Consider the following 20,408-nt stretch of genomic DNA (forward strand, 5'->3'; position numbering starts at 1 on the left):
TTTCTTGCAAGATTAGGGACAGTGGATGCCTAAAAAGATGTTTTTTTTAAATTAGTTTTAGGTTCCAGAGAGTAGATTCCTGAAAAAAATGTGTTTGTTTTATGAAAAATGTGAGTGTGTTACTGCAAAAAAGTTGATTTAAATTTCGTTTTTGGATAAGGGTGATTGCAATATTTCAACAAGTCAATTTAAATTTTCTTGCATGATTAGGGACAGTGGATGCCTAGAAAGATGTTTTTGAAAAATTAGTTTTAGGTTTCAGAGAGTAGATTCCTGAAAACAATGTGTTTGTTTTATGAAAAATGTGAGTGTGTTACTGCTAAAAAGTTGATTTAAATTTTGTTTTTGAATAAGGGTGATTGCAATATTTCAACAAGTCAATTGAAATGTTCTTGCACGATTAGGGACAGTTGATGCCTAGAAAGATGTTTTTTTAAAATTAGTTTAGGTTTCAGAGAGTAGATTCCTGAAAAAAATGTGTTTGTTTTATGAAAAATGTGAGTGTGTTACTGCTAAAAAGTTGATTTAAATTTCGTTTTTGGATAAGGGTGATTGCAATATTTCAACAAGTCAATTGAAATTTTCTTGCACGATTAGGGACAGTGGATGCCTAGAAAGATGTTTTTTTAAAATCAGTTTTAGGTTTCAGAGAGTAGATTCCTGAAAAAAATGTGTTTGTTTTATGAAAAATGTGAGTGTGTTACTGCAAAAAAGTTGATTTAAATATCGTTTTTGGATAAGGGTGATTGCAATATTTCAACAAGTTAATTGAAATTTTCTTGCAAGATTAGGGAGAGTGGATGCCTAGAAAGATGTTTTTTACAAATTCGTTATAGGTTCCAGAGAGTGGATTCCTGAAAAAAAATTATTTGTTTCATGAAAAATGTGAGTGTGTTACTGCAAAAAAGTTGATTTAAATTTAGTTTCAGGATAAGCGTGAATGCATCATTTCAACAAGTTAATTGAAATTTTCTTGCACGATTAGGGAGAATGGATGCATAGAAAGATCTTTTTTTTATATTTGTTTTAGGTTCCAGAGAGTTGATTCCTGAATAAAATGTGTTTGTTTTATGAAAAATGTGAGTGTGTTACTGCAAAAAAAGTTGATTTAAATATCGATTTTGGATAAGGGTGATTGCAATATTTCAATAAGTTAATTGAAATTTTTGTGGAAGATTAGGGAGAGTGGATGCCTAGAAAGATGTTTTTTTAATTAGTTTTAGGTTTCAGAGAGTAGATTCCTGAAAAAAATGTGTTTGTTTTATGAAAAATGTGAGTGTGTTACTGCTAAAAAGTTGATTTAAATTTTGTTTTTGAATAAGGGTGATTGCAATATTTCAACAAGTCCATTGAAATTTTCTTGCACGATTAGGGACAGTGGATGCCTAGAAAGATGTTTTTTTTTAATTAGTTTTAGGTTTCAGAGAGTAGATTCCTGAAAAAAATGTGTTTGTTTTATGAAAAATGTGAGTGTGTTACTGCTACAAAGTTGATTTAAATTTCGTTTTTGGATAAGGGTGATTGCAATATTTCAACAAGTCAATTGAAATTTTCTTGCACGATTAGGGACAGTGGATGCCTAGAAAGATGTTTTTTTTAAATTAGTTTTAGGTTTCAGAGAGTAGATTCCGGAAAAAAATGTGTTTGTTTTATGAAAAATGTAAGTGTGTTACTGCTAAAAAGTTGATTTAAATTTCGTTTTTGGATAAGGGTGATTGCAATATTTCATTAAGTCAATTGAAATTTTCTTGCACGATTAGGGACAGTGGATGCCTAGAAAGATATTTTTTTTAAATTAGTTTAGGTTTCAGAGAGTAGATTCCTGGAAAAAATGTGTTTGTTTTATGAAAAATGTGAGTGTGTTACTGCTAAAAAGTTTATTTAAATTTAGCTTCAGGATAGGCGTGATTGCATTATTTCAACTAGTTAATTGAAATTTTCTTGCACGATTAGGGAGAGTGGATACATAGAAAGATGTTTTTTTTATATTTGTTTTAGGAGTTGATTCCTGAAAAAAATGTGTTTGTTTCATGAAAAATGTGAGTAAGTTACTGCTAAAAAGTTGATTTAAATTTCGTTTTTGGATAAGGGTGATTGCAATATTTCAACAAGTCATTTGAAATTTTCTTGCAAGATTAGGGACAGTGGATGCCTAAAAAGATGTTTTTTTTTAAATTAGTTTTAGGTTCCAGAGAGTAGATTCCTGAAAAAAATGTGTTTGTTTTATGAAAAATGTGAGTGTGTTACTGCAAAAAAGTTGATTTAAATTTTGTTTTTGGATAAGGGTGATTGCAATATTTCAACAAGTCAAATTAAATTTTCTTGCATGATTAGGGACAGTGGATGCCTAGAAAGATGTTTTTGAAAAATTAGTTTTAGGTTTCAGAGAGTAGATTCCTGAAAACAATGTGTTTGTTTTATGAAAAATGTGAGTGTGTTACTGCTAAAAAGTTGATTTAAATTTTGTTTTTGAATAAGGGTGATTGCAATATTTCAACAAGTCAATTGAAATGTTCTTGCACGATTAGGGACAGTTGATGCCTAGAAAGATGTTTTTTTAAAATTAGTTTTAGGTTTCAGAGAGTAGATTCCTGAAAAAAATGTGTTTGTTTTATGAAAAATGTGAGTGTGTTACTGCTAAAAAGTTTATTTAAATTTCGTTTTTGGATAAGGGTGATTGCAATATTTCAACAAGTCAATTGAAATTTTCTTGCACGATTAGGGACAGTGGATGCCTAGAAAGATGTTTTTTTAAAATCAGTTTTAGGTTTCAGAGAGTAGATTCCTGAAAAAAATGTGTTTGTTTTATGAAAAATGTGAGTGTGTTACTGCAAAAAAGTTGATTTAAATATCGTTTTTGGATAAGGGTGATTGCAATATTTCAACAAGTTAATTGAAATTTTCTTGCAAGATTAGGGAGAGTGGATGCCTAGAAAGATGTTTTTTACAAATTCGTTATAGGTTTCAGAGAGTAGATTCCTGAAAAAAATGTGTTTGTTTTATGAAAAATGTGAGTGTGTTACTGCTAAAAAGTTGATTTAAATTTCGTTTTTGGATAAGGGTGATTGCAATATTTCAACAAGTCAATTGAAATTTTCTTGCACGATTAGGGACAGTGGATGCCTAGAAAGATGTTTTTTTAAAATTAGTTTTAGGTTTCAGAGAGTAGATTCCTGAAAAAAATGTGTTTGTTTTATGAAAAATGTGAGTGTGTTACTGCAAAAAAGTTGATTTAAATTTAGTTTCAGGATAAGCGTGAATGCATCATTTCAACAAGTTAATTGAAATTTTCTTGCACGATTAGGGAGAATGGATGCATAGAAAGATCTTTTTTTTATATTTGTTTTAGGTTCCAGAGAGTTGATTCCTGAATAAAATGTGTTTGTTTTATGAAAAATGTGAGTGTGTTACTGCAAAAAAAGTTGATTTAAATATCGATTTTGGATAAGGGTGATTGCAATATTTCAATAAGTTAATTGAAATTTTTGTGGAAGATTAGGGAGAGTGGATGCCTAGAAAGATGTTTTTTTAATTAGTTTTAGGTTTCAGAGAGTAGATTCCTGAAAAAAATGTGTTTGTTTTATGAAAAATGTGAGTGTGTTACTGCTAAAAAGTTGATTTAAATTTTGTTTTTGAATAAGGGTGATTGCAATATTTCAACAAGTCCATTGAAATTTTCTTGCACGATTAGGGACAGTGGATGCCTAGAAAGATGTTTTTTTTTAATTAGTTTTAGGTTTCAGAGAGTAGATTCCTGAAAAAAATGTGTTTGTTTTATGAAAAATGTGAGTGTGTTACTGCTACAAAGTTGATTTAAATTTCGTTTTTGGATAAGGGTGATTGCAATATTTCAACAAGTCAATTGAAATTTTCTTGCACGATTAGGGACAGTGGATGCCTAGAAAGATGTTTTTTTTAAATTAGTTTTAGGTTTCAGAGAGTAGATTCCGGAAAAAAATGTGTTTGTTTTATGAAAAATGTAAGTGTGTTACTGCTAAAAAGTTGATTTAAATTTCGTTTTTGGATAAGGGTGATTGCAATATTTCATTAAGTCAATTGAAATTTTCTTGCACGATTAGGGACAGTGGATGCCTAGAAAGATATTTTTTTTAAATTAGTTTAGGTTTCAGAGAGTAGATTCCTGGAAAAAATGTGTTTGTTTTATGAAAAATGTGAGTGTGTTACTGCTAAAAAGTTTATTTAAATTTAGCTTCAGGATAGGCGTGATTGCATTATTTCAACTAGTTAATTGAAATTTTCTTGCACGATTAGGGAGAGTGGATACATAGAAAGATGTTTTTTTTATATTTGTTTTAGGAGTTGATTCCTGAAAAAAATGTGTTTGTTTCATGAAAAATGTGAGTAAGTTACTGCTAAAAAGTTGATTTAAATTTCGTTTTTGGATAAGGGTGATTGCAATATTTCAACAAGTCATTTGAAATTTTCTTGCAAGATTAGGGACAGTGGATGCCTAAAAAGATGTTTTTTTTTAAATTAGTTTTAGGTTCCAGAGAGTAGATTCCTGAAAAAAATGTGTTTGTTTTATGAAAAATGTGAGTGTGTTACTGCAAAAAAGTTGATTTAAATTTCGTTTTTGGATAAGGGTGATTGCAATATTTCAACAAGTCAAATTAAATTTTCTTGCATGATTAGGGACAGTGGATGCCTAGAAAGATGTTTTTGAAAAATTAGTTTTAGGTTTCAGAGAGTAGATTCCTGAAAACAATGTGTTTGTTTTATGAAAAATGTGAGTGTGTTACTGCTAAAAAGTTGATTTAAATTTTGTTTTTGAATAAGGGTGATTGCAATATTTCAACAAGTCAATTGAAATGTTCTTGCACGATTAGGGACAGTTGATGCCTAGAAAGATGTTTTTTTAAAATTAGTTTTAGGTTTCAGAGAGTAGATTCCTGAAAAAAATGTGTTTGTTTTATGAAAAATGTGAGTGTGTTACTGCTAAAAAGTTTATTTAAATTTCGTTTTTGGATAAGGGTGATTGCAATATTTCAACAAGTCAATTGAAATTTTCTTGCACGATTAGGGACAGTGGATGCCTAGAAAGATGTTTTTTTAAAATCAGTTTTAGGTTTCAGAGAGTAGATTCCTGAAAAAAATGTGTTTGTTTTATGAAAAATGTGAGTGTGTTACTGCAAAAAAGTTGATTTAAATATCGTTTTTGGATAAGGGTGATTGCAATATTTCAACAAGTTAATTGAAATTTTCTTGCAAGATTAGGGAGAGTGGATGCCTAGAAAGATGTTTTTTACAAATTCGTTATAGGTTTCAGAGAGTAGATTCCTGAAAAAAATGTGTTTGTTTTATGAAAAATGTGAGTGTGTTACTGCTAAAAAGTTGATTTAAATTTCGTTTTTGGATAAGGGTGATTGCAATATTTCAACAAGTCAATTGAAATTTTCTTGCACGATTAGGGACAGTGGATGCCTAGAAAGATGTTTTTTTAAAATTAGTTTTAGGTTTCAGAGAGTAGATTCCTGAAAAAAATGTGTTTGTTTTATGAAAAATGTGAGTGTGTTACTGCAAAAAAGTTGATTTAAATTTAGTTTCAGGATAAGCGTGAATGCATCATTTCAACAAGTTAATTGAAATTTTCTTGCACGATTAGGGAGAGTGGATGCATAGAAAGATCTTTTTTTTATATTTGTTTTAGGTTCCTGAGAGTTGATTCCTGAAAAAAATGTGTTTGTTTCATGAAAAATGTGAGTAAGTTACTGCTAAAAAGTTGATTTAAATTTCGTTTTTGGATAAGGGTGATTGCAATATTTCAACAAGTCAATTGAAATTTTCTTGCATGATTAGGGACAGTGGATGCCTAGAAAGATGTTTTTAAAAAATTAGTTTTAGGTTTCAGAGTGTAGATTCCTGAAAAAAATGTGTTTGTTTTATGAAAAATGTGAGTGTGTTACTGCTAAAAAGTTGATTTAAATTTTGTTTTTGAATAAGGGTGATTGCAATATTTCAACAAGTCAATTGAAATGTTCTTGCACGATTAGGGACAGTTGATGCCTAGAAAGATGTTTTTTTTAAATTAGTTTTAGGTTTCAGAGAGTAGATACCTGAAAAAAATGTGTTTGTTTTATGAAAAATGTAAGTGTGTTACTGCTAAAAAGTTGATTTAAATTTCGTTTTTTGATAAGGGTGATTGCAATATTTCAACAAGTCAATTGAAATTTTCTTGCACGATTAGGGACAGTGGATGCCTAGAAAGATGTTTTTTTAAAATTTTGTTTTAGCTTTCAGAGAGTAGATTCCTGAAAAAATGTGTTTGTTTTATGAAAAATGTGAGTGTGTTACTGCAAAAAAGTTGATTTAAATTTAGTTTCAGGATAAGCGTGAATGCATCATTTCAACAAGTTTATTGAAATTTTCTTGCATGATTAGGGAGAGTGGATGCATAGAAAGATGTTTTTTTTACATTTGTTTTAGGTTCCAGAGAGTTGATTCCTGAAAAAAATGTGTTTGTTTTATGAAAAATGTGAGTGTGTTACTGCTAAAAAGTTTATTTAAATTTAGCTTCAGGATAGGCGTGATTGCATTATTTCAACTAGTTAATTGAAATTTTCTTGCACGATTAGGGAGAGTGGATACATAGAATGATTTTTTTTATATTTGTTTTAGGTTCCAGAGAGTTAATTCCTGAAAAAAATGTGTTAGTTTCATGAAAAATGTGAGTGTGTTACTGCTAAAAAGTAGATTTAAATTTCGTTTTTGGATAAGGGTGATTGCAATATTTCAATAAGTTAATTGAAATTTTCTTGGAAGATTAGGGAGAGTGGATGCCTAGAAAGATGTTTTTTTTTAATTAGTTTTAGGTTTCAGAGAGTAGATTCCTGAAAAAAATTTGTTTGTTTTATGAAAAATGTGAGTGTGTTACTGCTTAAAAGTTGATTTAAATTTCGTTTTTGAATAAGGGTGATTGCAATATTTCAACAAGTCAATTGAAATTTTCTTGCACGATTAGGGACAGTGGATGCCTAGAAAGATGTTTTTTTAAAATTAGTTTTAGGTTCCAGAGAGTAGATTCCTGAAAAAAATGTGTTTGTTTTATGAAAAATGTGAGTGTGTTACTGCTAAAAAGTTTATTTAAATTTAGCTTCAGGATAGGTGTGATTGCATTATTTCAACTAGTTAATTGAAATTTTCTTGCACGATTAGGGAGAGTGGATACATAGAAAGATGTTTTTTTTATATTTGTTTTAGGTTCCTGAGAGTTGATTCCTGAAAAAAATGTGTTTGTTTCATGAAAAATGTGAGTGTGTTACTGCTACAAAGTTGATTTAAATTTCGTTTTTGGATAAGGGTGATTGCAATATTTCAACAAGTCAATTGAAATTTTCTTGCACAATTATGGACAGTGGATGCATAGAAAGATGTTTTTTTTAAATTAGTTTTAGGTTTCAGAGAGTAGATTCCTGAAAAAAATTTGTTTGTTTTATGAAAAATGTGAGTGTGTTACTGCTAAAAATTTGATTTAAATTTTGTTTTTGAATAAGGGTGATTGCAATATTTCAACAAGTCAATTGAAATTTTCTTGCACGATTAGGGACAGTGGATGCCTAGAAAGATGTTTTTTTTAAATTAGTTTTAGGTTTCAGAGAGTAGATTCCTGAAAAAAATGTGTTTGTTTTATGAAAAATGTAAGTTTGTTACTGCTAAAAAGTTGATTTAAATTTCGTTTTTGGATAAGGGTGATTGCAATATTTCAACAAGTCAATTGAAATTTTCTTGCACGATTAGGGACAGTGGATGCCTAGAAAGATGTTTTTTTTAAATTAGTTTAGGTTTCAGAGAGTAGATTCCTGAAAAAAATGTGTTTGTTTTATGAAAAATGTGAGTGTGTTACTGCTAAAAAGTTTATTTAAATTTAGCTTCAGGATAGGCGTGATTGCATTATTTAAACTAGTTAATTGAAATTTTCTTGCACGATTAGGGAGAGTGGATACATAGAAAGATGTTTTTTATATTTGTTTTAGGTTCCAGAGAGTAGATTCCTGAAAAAAATGTGTTTGTTTTATGAAAAATGTGAGTGTGTTACTGCAAAAAAGTTGATTTAAATTTCGTTTTTGGATAAGGGTGATTGCATTATTTCAACTAGTTAATTGAAATTTTCTTGCAAGATTAGGGACAGTGGATGCCTAGAAAGATGTTTTTTTTTATTAGTTTTAGGTTCCAGAGAGTAGATTCCTGAAAACAATGTGTTTGTTTTATGAAAAATGTGAGTGTGTTACTGCTAAAAAGTTGATTTAAATTTTGTTTTTGAATAAGGGTGATTGCAATATTTCAACAAGTCAATTGAAATGTTCTTGCACGATTAGGGACAGTTGATGCCTAGAAAGATGTTTTTTTAAAATTAGTTTTAGGTTTCAGAGAGTAGATTCCTGAAAAAAATGTGTTTGTTTTATGAAAAATGTGAGTGTGTTACTGCTAAAAAGTTGATTTAAATTTCGTTTTTGGATAAGGGTGATTGCAATATTTCAACAAGTCAATTGAAATTTTCTTGCACGATTAGGGACAGTGGATGCCTAGAAAGATGTTTTTTTAAAATTAGTTTTAGGTTTCAGAGAGTAGATTCCTGAAAAAAATGTGTTTGTTTTATGAAAAATGTGAGTGTGTTACTGCAAAAAAGTTGATTTAAATATCGTTTTTGGATAAGGGTGATTGCAATATTTCAACAAGTTAATTGAAATTTTCTTGCAAGATTAGGGAGAGTGGATGCCTAGAAAGATGTTTTTTACAAATTCGTTATAGGTTCCAGAGAGTGGATTCCTGAAAAAAAAATTATTTGTTTCATGAAAAATGTGAGTGTGTTACTGCAAAAAAGTTGATTTAAATTTAGTTTCAGGATAAGCGTGAATGCATCATTTCAACAAGTTAATTGAAATTTTCTTGCACGATTAGGGAGAGTGGATGCATAGAACGATCTTTTTTTTATATTTGTTTTAGGTTCCAGAGAGTTGATTCCTGAATAAAATTTGTTTGTTTTATGAAAAATGTGAGTGTGTTACTGCAAAAAAGTTGATTTAAATATCGTTTTTGGATAAGGGTGATTGCAATATTTCAATAAGTTAATTGAAATTTTCTTGGAAGATTAGGGAGAGTGGATGCCTAGAAAGATGTTTTTTTTTAATTAGTTTTAGGTTTCAGAGAGTAGATTCCTGAAAAAAATGTGTTTGTTTTATGAAAAATGTGAGTGTGTTACTGCTAAAAAGTTGATTTAAATTTTGTTTTTGAATAAGGGTGATTGCAATATTTCAACAAGTCAATTGAAATGTTCTTGCACGATTAGGGACAGTTGATGCCTAGAAAGATGTTTTTTTTTAAATTAGTTTTAGGTTTCAGAGAGTAGATTCCTGAAAAAAATGTGTTTGTTTTATGAAAAATGTAAGTGTGTTACTGCTAAAAAGTTGATTTAAATTTCGTTTTTTGATAAGGGTGATTGCAATATTTCAACAAGTCAATTGAAATTTTCTTGCACGATTAGGGACAGTGGATGCCTAGAAAGATGTTTTTTTTAAATTAGTTTAGGTTTCAGAGAGTAGATTCCTGAAAAAAATGTGTTTTTTATATGAAAAATGTGAGTGTGTAACTGCCAAAAAGTTTATTTAAATTTAGCTTCAGGATAGGCGTGATTGCATTATTTCAACTAGTTAATTGAAATTTTCTTGCACGATTAGGGAGAGTGGATGCCTAGAAAGATGTTTTTTTTAAATTAGTTTTAGGTTCCAGAGAGTAGATTCCTGAAAAAAATGTGTTTGTTTTATGAAAAATGTGAGTGTGTTACTGCAAAAAAGTTGATTTGAATTTCGTTTTCGGATAAGGGTGATTGCAATATTTCAACAAGTCAATTTAAATTTTCTTGCATGATTAGGGACAGTGGATGCCTAGAAAGATGTTTTTTAAAAATTAGTTTTAGGTTTCAGAGTGTAGATTCCTGAAAAAAATGTGTTTGTTTTATGAAAAATGTGAGTGTGTTACTGCTAAAAAGTTGATTTAAATTTTGTTTTTGAATAAGGGTGATTGCAATATTTCAACAAGTCAATTGAAATGTTCTTGCACGATTAGGGACAGTTGATGCCTAGAAAGATGTTTTTTTTAAATTAGTTTTAGGTTTCAGAGAGTAGATTCCTGAAAAAAATGTGTTTGTTTTATAAAAAATGTGAGTGTGTTACTGCTAAAAAGTTGATTTAAATTTCGTTTTTGGATAAGGGTGATTGCAATATTTCAACAAGTCAATTGAAATTTTCTTGCACGATTAGGGACAGTGGATGCCTAGAAAGATGTTTTTTTTAAATTTTGTTTTAGGTTTCAGAGAGTAGATTCCTGAAAAAAATGTGTTTGTTTTATGAAAAATGTGATTGTGTTACTGCAAAAAAGTTGATTTAAATATCGTTTTTGGATAAGGGTGATTGCAATATTTCAACAAGTTAATTGAAATTTTCTTGCAAGATTAGGGAGAGTGGATGCCTAGAAAGATGTTTTTTACAAATTCGTTATAGGTTCCAGAGAGTGGATTCCTGAAAAAAAAATTATTTGTTCCATGAAAAATGTGAGTGTGTTACTGCAAAAAAGTTGATTTAAATTTAGTTTCAGGATAAGCGTGAATGCATCATTTCAACAAGTTAATTGAAATTTTCTTGCACGATTGGGGAGAATGGATGCATAGAAAGATCTTTTTTTTATATTTGTTTTAGGTTCCAGAGAGTTGATTCCTGAATAAAATGTGTTTGTTTTATGAAAAATGTGAGTGTGTTACTGCAAAAAAAGTTGATTTAAATATCGTTTTTGGATAAGGGTGATTGCAATATTTCAATAAGTTAATTGAAATTTTTGTGGAAGATTAGGGAGAGTGGATGCCTAGAAAGATGTTTTTTTTAATTAGTTTTAGGTTTCAGAGAGTAGATTCCTGAAAAAAATGTGTTTGTTTTATGAAAAATGTGAGTGTGTTACTGCTAAAAAGTTGATTTAAATTTCGTTTTTGAATAAGGGTGATTGCAATATTTCAACAAGTCCATTGAAATTTTCTTGCACGATTAGGGACAGTGGATGCCTAGAAAGATGTTTTTTTTAAATTAGTTTTAGGTTTCAGAGAGTAGATTCCTGAAAAAAATGTGTTTGTTTTATGAAAAATGTGAGTGTGTTACTGCTACAAAGTTGATTTAAATTTCGTTTTTGGATAAGGGTGATTGCAATATTTCAACAAGTCAATTGAAATTTTCTTGCACGATTAGGGACAGTGGATGCCTAGAAAGATGTTTTTTTTAAATTAGTTTTAGGTTTCAGAGAGTAGATTCCGGAAAAAAATGTGTTTGTTTTATGAAAAATGTAAGTGTGTTACTAATAAAAAGTTGATTTAAATTTCGTTTTTGGATAAGGGTGATTGCAATATTTCATTAAGTCAATTGAAATTTTCTTGCACGATTAGGGACAGTGGATGCCTAGAAAGATATTTTTTTTTAATTAGTTTAGGTTTCAGAGAGTAGATTCCTGGAAAAAATGTGTTTGTTTTATGAAAAATGTGAGTGTGTTACTGCTAAAAAGTTTATTTAAATTTAGCTTCAGGATAGGCGTGATTGCATTATTTCAACTAGTTAATTGAAATTTTCTTGCACGATTAGGGAGAGTGGATACATAGAAAGATGTTTTTTTTATATTTGTTTTAGGAGTTGATTCCTGAAAAAAATGTGTTTGTTTCATGAAAAATGTGAGTAAGTTACTGCTAAAAAGTTGATTTAAATTTCGTTTTTGGATAAGGGTGATTGCAATATTTCAACAAGTCATTTGAAATTTTCTTGCAAGATTAGGGACAGTGGATGCCTAAAAAGATGTTTTTTTTAAAATTAGTTTTAGGTTCCAGAGAGTAGATTCCTGAAAAAAATGTGTTTGTTTTATGAAAAATGTGAGTGTGTTACTGCAAAAAAGTTGATTTAAATTTCGTTTTTGGATAAGGGTGATTGCAATATTTCAACAAGTCAATTTAAATTTTCTTGCATGATTAGGGGCAGTGGATGCCTAGAAAGATGTTTTTTAAAAATTAGTTTTAGGTTTCAGAGAGTAGATTCCTGAAAACAATGTGTTTGTTTTATGAAAAATGTGAGTGTGTTACTGCTAAAAAGTTGATTTAAATTTTGTTTTTGAATAAGGGTGATTGCAATATTTCAACAAGTCAATTGAAATGTTCTTGCACGATTAGGGACAGTTGATGCCTAGAAAGATGTTTTTTTAAAATTAGTTTTAGGTTTCAGAGAGTAGATTCCTGAAAAAAATGTGTTTGTTTTATGAAAAATGTGAGTGTGTTACTGCTAAAAAGTTGATTTAAATTTCGTTTTTGGATAAGGGTGATTGCAATATTTCAACAAGTCAATTGAAATTTTCTTGCACGATTAGGGACAGTGGATGCCTAGAAAGATGTTTTTTTAAAATCAGTTTTAGGTTTCAGAGAGTAGATTCCTGAAAAAAATGTGTTTGTTTTATGAAAAATGTGAGTGTGTTACTGCAAAAAAGTTGATTTAAATATCGTTTTTGGATAAGGGTGATTGCAATATTTCAACAAGTTAATTGAAATTTTCTTGCAAGATTAGGGAGAGTGGATGCCTAGAAAGATGTTTTTTACAAATTCGTTATAGGTTCCAGAGAGTGGATTCCTGAAAAAAAATTATTTGTTTCATGAAAAATGTGAGTGTGTTACTGCAAAAAAGTTGATTTAAATTTAGTTTCAGGATAAGCGTGAATGCATCATTTCAACAAGTTAATTGAAATTTTCTTGCACGATTAGGGAGAATGGATGCATAGAAAGATCTTTTTTTTATATTTGTTTTAGGTTCCAGAGAGTTGATTCCTGAATAAAATGTGTTTGTTTTATGAAAAATGTGAGTGTGTTACTGCAAAAAAAGTTGATTTAAATATCGATTTTGGATAAGGGTGATTGCAATATTTCAATAAGTTAATTGAAATTTTTGTGGAAGATTAGGGAGAGTGGATGCCTAGAAAGATGTTTTTTTTAATTAGTTTTAGGTTTCAGAGAGTAGATTCCTGAAAAAAATGTGTTTGTTTTATGAAAAATGTGAGTGTGTTACTGCTAAAAAGTTGATTTAAATTTTGTTTTTGAATAAGGGTGATTGCAATATTTCAACAAGTCCATTGAAATTTTCTTGCACGATTAGGGACAGTGGATGCCTAGAAAGATGTTTTTTTTAAATTAGTTTTAGGTTTCAGAGAGTAGATTCCTGAAAAAAATGTGTTTGTTTTATGAAAAATGTGAGTGTGTTACTGCTACAAAGTTGATTTAAATTTCGTTTTTGGATAAGGGTGATTGCAATATTTCAACAAGTCAATTGAAATTTTCTTGCACGATTAGGGACAGTGGATGCCTAGAAAGATGTTTTTTTTAAATTAGTTTTAGGTTTCAGAGAGTAGATTCCGGAAAAAAATGTGTTTGTTTTATGAAAAATGTAAGTGTGTTACTGCTAAAAAGTTGATTTAAATTTCGTTTTTGGATAAGGGTGATTGCAATATTTCATTAAGTCAATTGAAATTTTCTTGCACGATTAGGGACAGTGGATGCCTAGAAAGATATTTTTTTTAAATTAGTTTAGGTTTCAGAGAGTAGATTCCTGGAAAAAATGTGTTTGTTTTATGAAAAATGTGAGTGTGTTACTGCTAAAAAGTTTATTTAAATTTAGCTTCAGGATAGGCGTGATTGCATTATTTCAACTAGTTAATTGAAATTTTCTTGCACGATTAGGGAGAGTGGATACATAGAAAGATGTTTTTTTTATATTTGTTTTAGGAGTTGATTCCTGAAAAAAATGTGTTTGTTTCATGAAAAATGTGAGTAAGTTACTGCTAAAAAGTTGATTTAAATTTCGTTTTTGGATAAGGGTGATTGCAATATTTCAACAAGTCATTTGAAATTTTCTTGCAAGATTAGGGACAGTGGATGCCTAAAAAGATGTTTTTTTTTAAATTAGTTTTAGGTTCCAGAGAGTAGATTCCTGAAAAAAATGTGTTTGTTTTATGAAAAATGTGAGTGTGTTACTGCAAAAAAGTTGATTTAAATTTCGTTTTTGGATAAGGGTGATTGCAATATTTCAACAAGTCAATTTAAATTTTCTTGCATGATTAGGGACAGTGGATGCCTAGAAAGATGTTTTTGAAAAATTAGTTTTAGGTTTCAGAGAGTAGATTCCTGAAAACAATGTGTTTGTTTTATGAAAAATGTGAGTGTGTTACTGCTAAAAAGTTGATTTAAATTTTGTTTTTGAATAAGGGTGATTGCAATATTTCAACAAGTCAATTGAAATGTTCTTGCACGATTAGGGACAGTTGATGCCTAGAAAGATGTTTTTTTAAAATTAGTTTAGGTTTCAGAGAGTAGATTCCTGAAAAAAATGTGTTTGTTTTATGAAAAATGTGAGTGTGTTACTGCTAAAAAGTTGATTTAAATTTCGTTTTTGGATAAGGGTGATTGCAATATTTCAACAAGTCAATTGAAATTTTCTTGCACGATTAGGGACAGTGGATGCCTAGAAAGATGTTTTTTTAAAATCAGTTTTAGGTTTCAGAGAGTAGATTCCTGAAAAAAATGTGTTTGTTTTATGAAAAATGTGAGTGTGTTACTGCAAAAAAGTTGATTTAAATATCGTTTTTGGATAAGGGTGATTGCAATATTTCAACAAGTTAATTGAAATTTTCTTGCAAGATTAGGGAGAGTGGATGCCTAGAAAGATGTTTTTTACAAATTCGTTATAGGTTCCAGAGAGTGGATTCCTGAAAAAAAATTATTTGTTTCATGAAAAATGTGAGTGTGTTACTGCAAAAAAGTTGATTTAAATTTAGTTTCAGGATAAGCGTGAATGCATCATTTCAACAAGTTAATTGAAATTTTCTTGCACGATTAGGGAGAATGGATGCATAGAAAGATCTTTTTTTTATATTTGTTTTAGGTTCCAGAGAGTTGATTCCTGAATAAAATGTGTTTGTTTTATGAAAAATGTGAGTGTGTTACTGCAAAAAAAGTTGATTTAAATATCGATTTTGGATAAGGGTGATTGCAATATTTCAATAAGTTAATTGAAATTTTTGTGGAAGATTAGGGAGAGTGGATGCCTAGAAAGATGTTTTTTTAATTAGTTTTAGGTTTCAGAGAGTAGATTCCTGAAAAAAATGTGTTTGTTTTATGAAAAATGTGAGTGTGTTACTGCTAAAAAGTTGATTTAAATTTTGTTTTTGAATAAGGGTGATTGCAATATTTCAACAAGTCCATTGAAATTTTCTTGCACGATTAGGGACAGTGGATGCCTAGAAAGATGTTTTTTTTTAATTAGTTTTAGGTTTCAGAGAGTAGATTCCTGAAAAAAATGTGTTTGTTTTATGAAAAATGTGAGTGTGTTACTGCTACAAAGTTGATTTAAATTTCGTTTTTGGATAAGGGTGATTGCAATATTTCAACAAGTCAATTGAAATTTTCTTGCACGATTAGGGACAGTGGATGCCTAGAAAGATGTTTTTTTTAAATTAGTTTTAGGTTTCAGAGAGTAGATTCCGGAAAAAAATGTGTTTGTTTTATGAAAAATGTAAGTGTGTTACTGCTAAAAAGTTGATTTAAATTTCGTTTTTGGATAAGGGTGATTGCAATATTTCATTAAGTCAATTGAAATTTTCTTGCACGATTAGGGACAGTGGATGCCTAGAAAGATATTTTTTTTAAATTAGTTTAGGTTTCAGAGAGTAGATTCCTGGAAAAAATGTGTTTGTTTTATGAAAAATGTGAGTGTGTTACTGCTAAAAAGTTTATTTAAATTTAGCTTCAGGATAGGCGTGATTGCATTATTTCAACTAGTTAATTGAAATTTTCTTGCACGATTAGGGAGAGTGGATACATAGAAAGATGTTTTTTTTATATTTGTTTTAGGAGTTGATTCCTGAAAAAAATGTGTTTGTTTCATGAAAAATGTGAGTAAGTTACTGCTAAAAAGTTGATTTAAATTTCGTTTTTGGATAAGGGTGATTGCAATATTTCAACAAGTCATTTGAAATTTTCTTGCAAGATTAGGGACAGTGGATGCCTAAAAAGATGTTTTTTTTTAAATTAGTTTTAGGTTCCAGAGAGTAGATTCCTGAAAAAAATGTGTTTGTTTTATGAAAAATGTGAGTGTGTTACTGCAAAAAAGTTGATTTAAATTTCGTTTTTGGATAAGGGTGATTGCAATATTTCAACAAGTCAAATTAAATTTTCTTGCATGATTAGGGACAGTGGATGCCTAGAAAGATGTTTTTGAAAAATTAGTTTTAGGTTTCAGAGGGTAGATTCCTGAAAACAATGTGTTTGTTTTATGAAAAATGTGAGTGTGTTACTGCTAAAAAGTTGATTTAAATTTTGTTTTTGAATAAGGGTGATTGCAATATTTCAACAAGTCAATTGAAATGTTCTTGCACGATTAGGGACAGTTGATGCCTAGAAAGATGTTTTTTTAAAATTAGTTTTAGGTTTCAGAGAGTAGATTCCTGAAAAAAATGTGTTTGTTTTATGAAAAATGTGAGTGTGTTACTGCTAAAAAGTTTATTTAAATTTCGTTTTTGGATAAGGGTGATTGCAATATTTCAACAAGTCAATTGAAATTTTCTTGCACGATTAGGGACAGTGGATGCCTAGAAAGATGTTTTTTTAAAATCAGTTTTAGGTTTCAGAGAGTAGATTCCTGAAAAAAATGTGTTTGTTTTATGAAAAATGTGAGTGTGTTACTGCAAAAAAGTTGATTTAAATATCGTTTTTGGATAAGGGTGATTGCAATATTTCAACAAGTTAATTGAAATTTTCTTGCAAGATTAGGGAGAGTGGATGCCTAGAAAGATGTTTTTTACAAATTCGTTATAGGTTTCAGAGAGTAGATTCCTGAAAAAAATGTGTTTGTTTTATGAAAAATGTGAGTGTGTTACTGCTAAAAAGTTGATTTAAATTTCGTTTTTGGATAAGGGTGATTGCAATATTTCAACAAGTCAATTGAAATTTTCTTGCACGATTAGGGACAGTGGATGCCTAGAAAGATGTTTTTTTAAAATTAGTTTTAGGTTTCAGAGAGTAGATTCCTGAAAAAAATGTGTTTGTTTTATGAAAAATGTGAGTGTGTTACTGCAAAAAAGTTGATTTAAATTTAGTTTCAGGATAAGCGTGAATGCATCATTTCAACAAGTTAATTGAAATTTTCTTGCACGATTAGGGAGAATGGATGCATAGAAAGATCTTTTTTTTATATTTGTTTTAGGTTCCAGAGAGTTGATTCCTGAATAAAATGTGTTTGTTTTATGAAAAATGTGAGTGTGTTACTGCAAAAAAAGTTGATTTAAATATCGATTTTGGATAAGGGTGATTGCAATATTTCAATAAGTTAATTGAAATTTTTGTGGAAGATTAGGGAGAGTGGATGCCTAGAAAGATGTTTTTTTAATTAGTTTTAGGTTTCAGAGAGTAGATTCCTGAAAAAAATGTGTTTGTTTTATGAAAAATGTGAGTGTGTTACTGCTAAAAAGTTGATTTAAATTTTGTTTTTGAATAAGGGTGATTGCAATATTTCAACAAGTCCATTGAAATTTTCTTGCACGATTAGGGACAGTGGATGCCTAGAAAGATGTTTTTTTTTAATTAGTTTTAGGTTTCAGAGAGTAGATTCCTGAAAAAAATGTGTTTGTTTTATGAAAAATGTGAGTGTGTTACTGCTACAAAGTTGATTTAAATTTCGTTTTTGGATAAGGGTGATTGCAATATTTCAACAAGTCAATTGAAATTTTCTTGCACGATTAGGGACAGTGGATGCCTAGAAAGATGTTTTTTTTAAATTAGTTTTAGGTTTCAGAGAGTAGATTCCGGAAAAAAATGTGTTTGTTTTATGAAAAATGTAAGTGTGTTACTGCTAAAAAGTTGATTTAAATTTCGTTTTTGGATAAGGGTGATTGCAATATTTCATTAAGTCAATTGAAATTTTCTTGCACGATTAGGGACAGTGGATGCCTAGAAAGATATTTTTTTTAAATTAGTTTAGGTTTCAGAGAGTAGATTCCTGGAAAAAATGTGTTTGTTTTATGAAAAATGTGAGTGTGTTACTGCTAAAAAGTTTATTTAAATTTAGCTTCAGGATAGGCGTGATTGCATTATTTCAACTAGTTAATTGAAATTTTCTTGCACGATTAGGGAGAGTGGATACATAGAAAGATGTTTTTTTTATATTTGTTTTAGGAGTTGATTCCTGAAAAAAATGTGTTTGTTTCATGAAAAATGTGAGTAAGTTACTGCTAAAAAGTTGATTTAAATTTCGTTTTTGGATAAGGGTGATTGCAATATTTCAACAAGTCATTTGAAATTTTCTTGCAAGATTAGGGACAGTGGATGCCTAAAAAGATGTTTTTTTTTAAATTAGTTTTAGGTTCCAGAGAGTAGATTCCTGAAAAAAATGTGTTTGTTTTATGAAAAATGTGAGTGTGTTACTGCAAAAAAGTTGATTTAAATTTCGTTTTTGGATAAGGGTGATTGCAATATTTCAACAAGTCAAATTAAATTTTCTTGCATGATTAGGGACAGTGGATGCCTAGAAAGATGTTTTTGAAAAATTAGTTTTAGGTTTCAGAGAGTAGATTCCTGAAAACAATGTGTTTGTTTTATGAAAAATGTGAGTGTGTTACTGCTAAAAAGTTGATTTAAATTTTGTTTTTGAATAAGGGTGATTGCAATATTTCAACAAGTCAATTGAAATGTTCTTGCACGATTAGGGACAGTTGATGCCTAGAAAGATGTTTTTTTTAAATTAGTTTTAGGTTTCAGAGAGTAGATTCCTGAAAAAAATGTGTTTGTTTTATGAAAAATGTGAGTGTGTTACTGCTAAAAAGTTTATTTAAATTTCGTTTTTGGATAAGGGTGATTGCAATATTTCAACAAGTCAATTGAAATTTTCTTGCACGATTAGGGACAGTGGATGCCTAGAAAGATGTTTTTTTTAAATCAGTTTTAGGTTTCAGAGAGTAGATTCCTGAAAAAAATGTGTTTGTTTTATGAAAAATGTGAGTGTGTTACTGCAAAAAAGTTGATTTAAATATCGTTTTTGGATAAGGGTGATTGCAATATTTCAACAAGTTAATTGAAATTTTCTTGCAAGATTAGGGAGAGTGGATGCCTAGAAAGATGTTTTTTACAAATTCGTTATAGGTTTCAGAGAGTAGATTCCTGAAAAAAATGTGTTTGTTTTATGAAAAATGTGAGTGTGTTACTGCTAAAAAGTTGATTTAAATTTCGTTTTTGGATAAGGGTGATTGCAATATTTCAACAAGTCAATTGAAATTTTCTTGCACGATTAGGGACAGTGGATGCCTAGAAAGATGTTTTTTTAAAATTAGTTTTAGGTTTCAGAGAGTAGATTCCTGAAAAAAATGTGTTTGTTTTATGAAAAATGTGAGTGTGTTACTGCAAAAAAGTTGATTTAAATTTAGTTTCAGGATAAGCGTGAATGCATCATTTCAACAAGTTAATTGAAATTTTCTTGCACGATTAGGGAGAGTGGATGCATAGAAAGATCTTTTTTTTATATTTGTTTTAGGTTCCAGAGAGTTGATTCCTGAATAAAATTTGTTTGTTTTATGAAAAATGTGAGTGTGTTACTGCAAAAAAGTTGATTTAAATATCGTTTTTGGATAAGGGTGATTGCAATATTTCAATAAGTTAATTGAAATTTTCTTGGAAGATTAGGGAGAGTGGATGCCTAGAAAGATGTTTTTTTTAATTAGTTTTAGGTTTCAGAGAGTAGATTCCTGAAAAAAATGTGTTTGTTTTATGAAAAATGGGAGTGTGTTACTGCTAAAAAGTTGATTTAAATTTCGTTTTTGAATAAGGGTGATTGCAATATTTCAACAAGTCAATTGAAATTTTCTTGCACGATTAGGGACAGTGGATGCCTAGAAAGATGTTTTTTTAAAATTAGTTTTAGGTTTCAGAGAGTAGATTCCTGAAAAAAATGTGTTTGTTTTATGAAAAATGTGAGTGTGTTACTGCTAAAAAGTTGATTTAAATTTCGTTTTTGGATAAGGGTGATTGCAATATTTCAACAAGTCAATTGAAATTTTCTTGCACGATTAGGGACAGTGGATGCCTAGAAAGATGTTTTTTTAAAATTAGTTTTAGGTTCCAGAGAGTAGATTCCTGAAAAAAATTTGTTTGTTTTATGAAAAATGTGAGTATGTTACTGCTAAAAAGTTGATTTAAATTTCGTTTTTGGATAAGGGTGATTGCAATATTTCAACAAGTCAATTGAAATTTTCTTGCACGATTAGGGACAGTGGATGCCTAGAAAGATTTTTTTTTTAATTAGTTTTAGGTTCCAGAGAGTGGATTCCTGAAAAAATTATTGTTT

The sequence above is a fragment of the Lissotriton vulgaris genome, chromosome 2_2 (assembly GCF_964263255.1).
Source record: "Lissotriton vulgaris chromosome 2_2, aLisVul1.2, whole genome shotgun sequence".
In the NCBI taxonomy this organism is placed as follows: Eukaryota; Metazoa; Chordata; class Amphibia; order Caudata; family Salamandridae; genus Lissotriton; species Lissotriton vulgaris.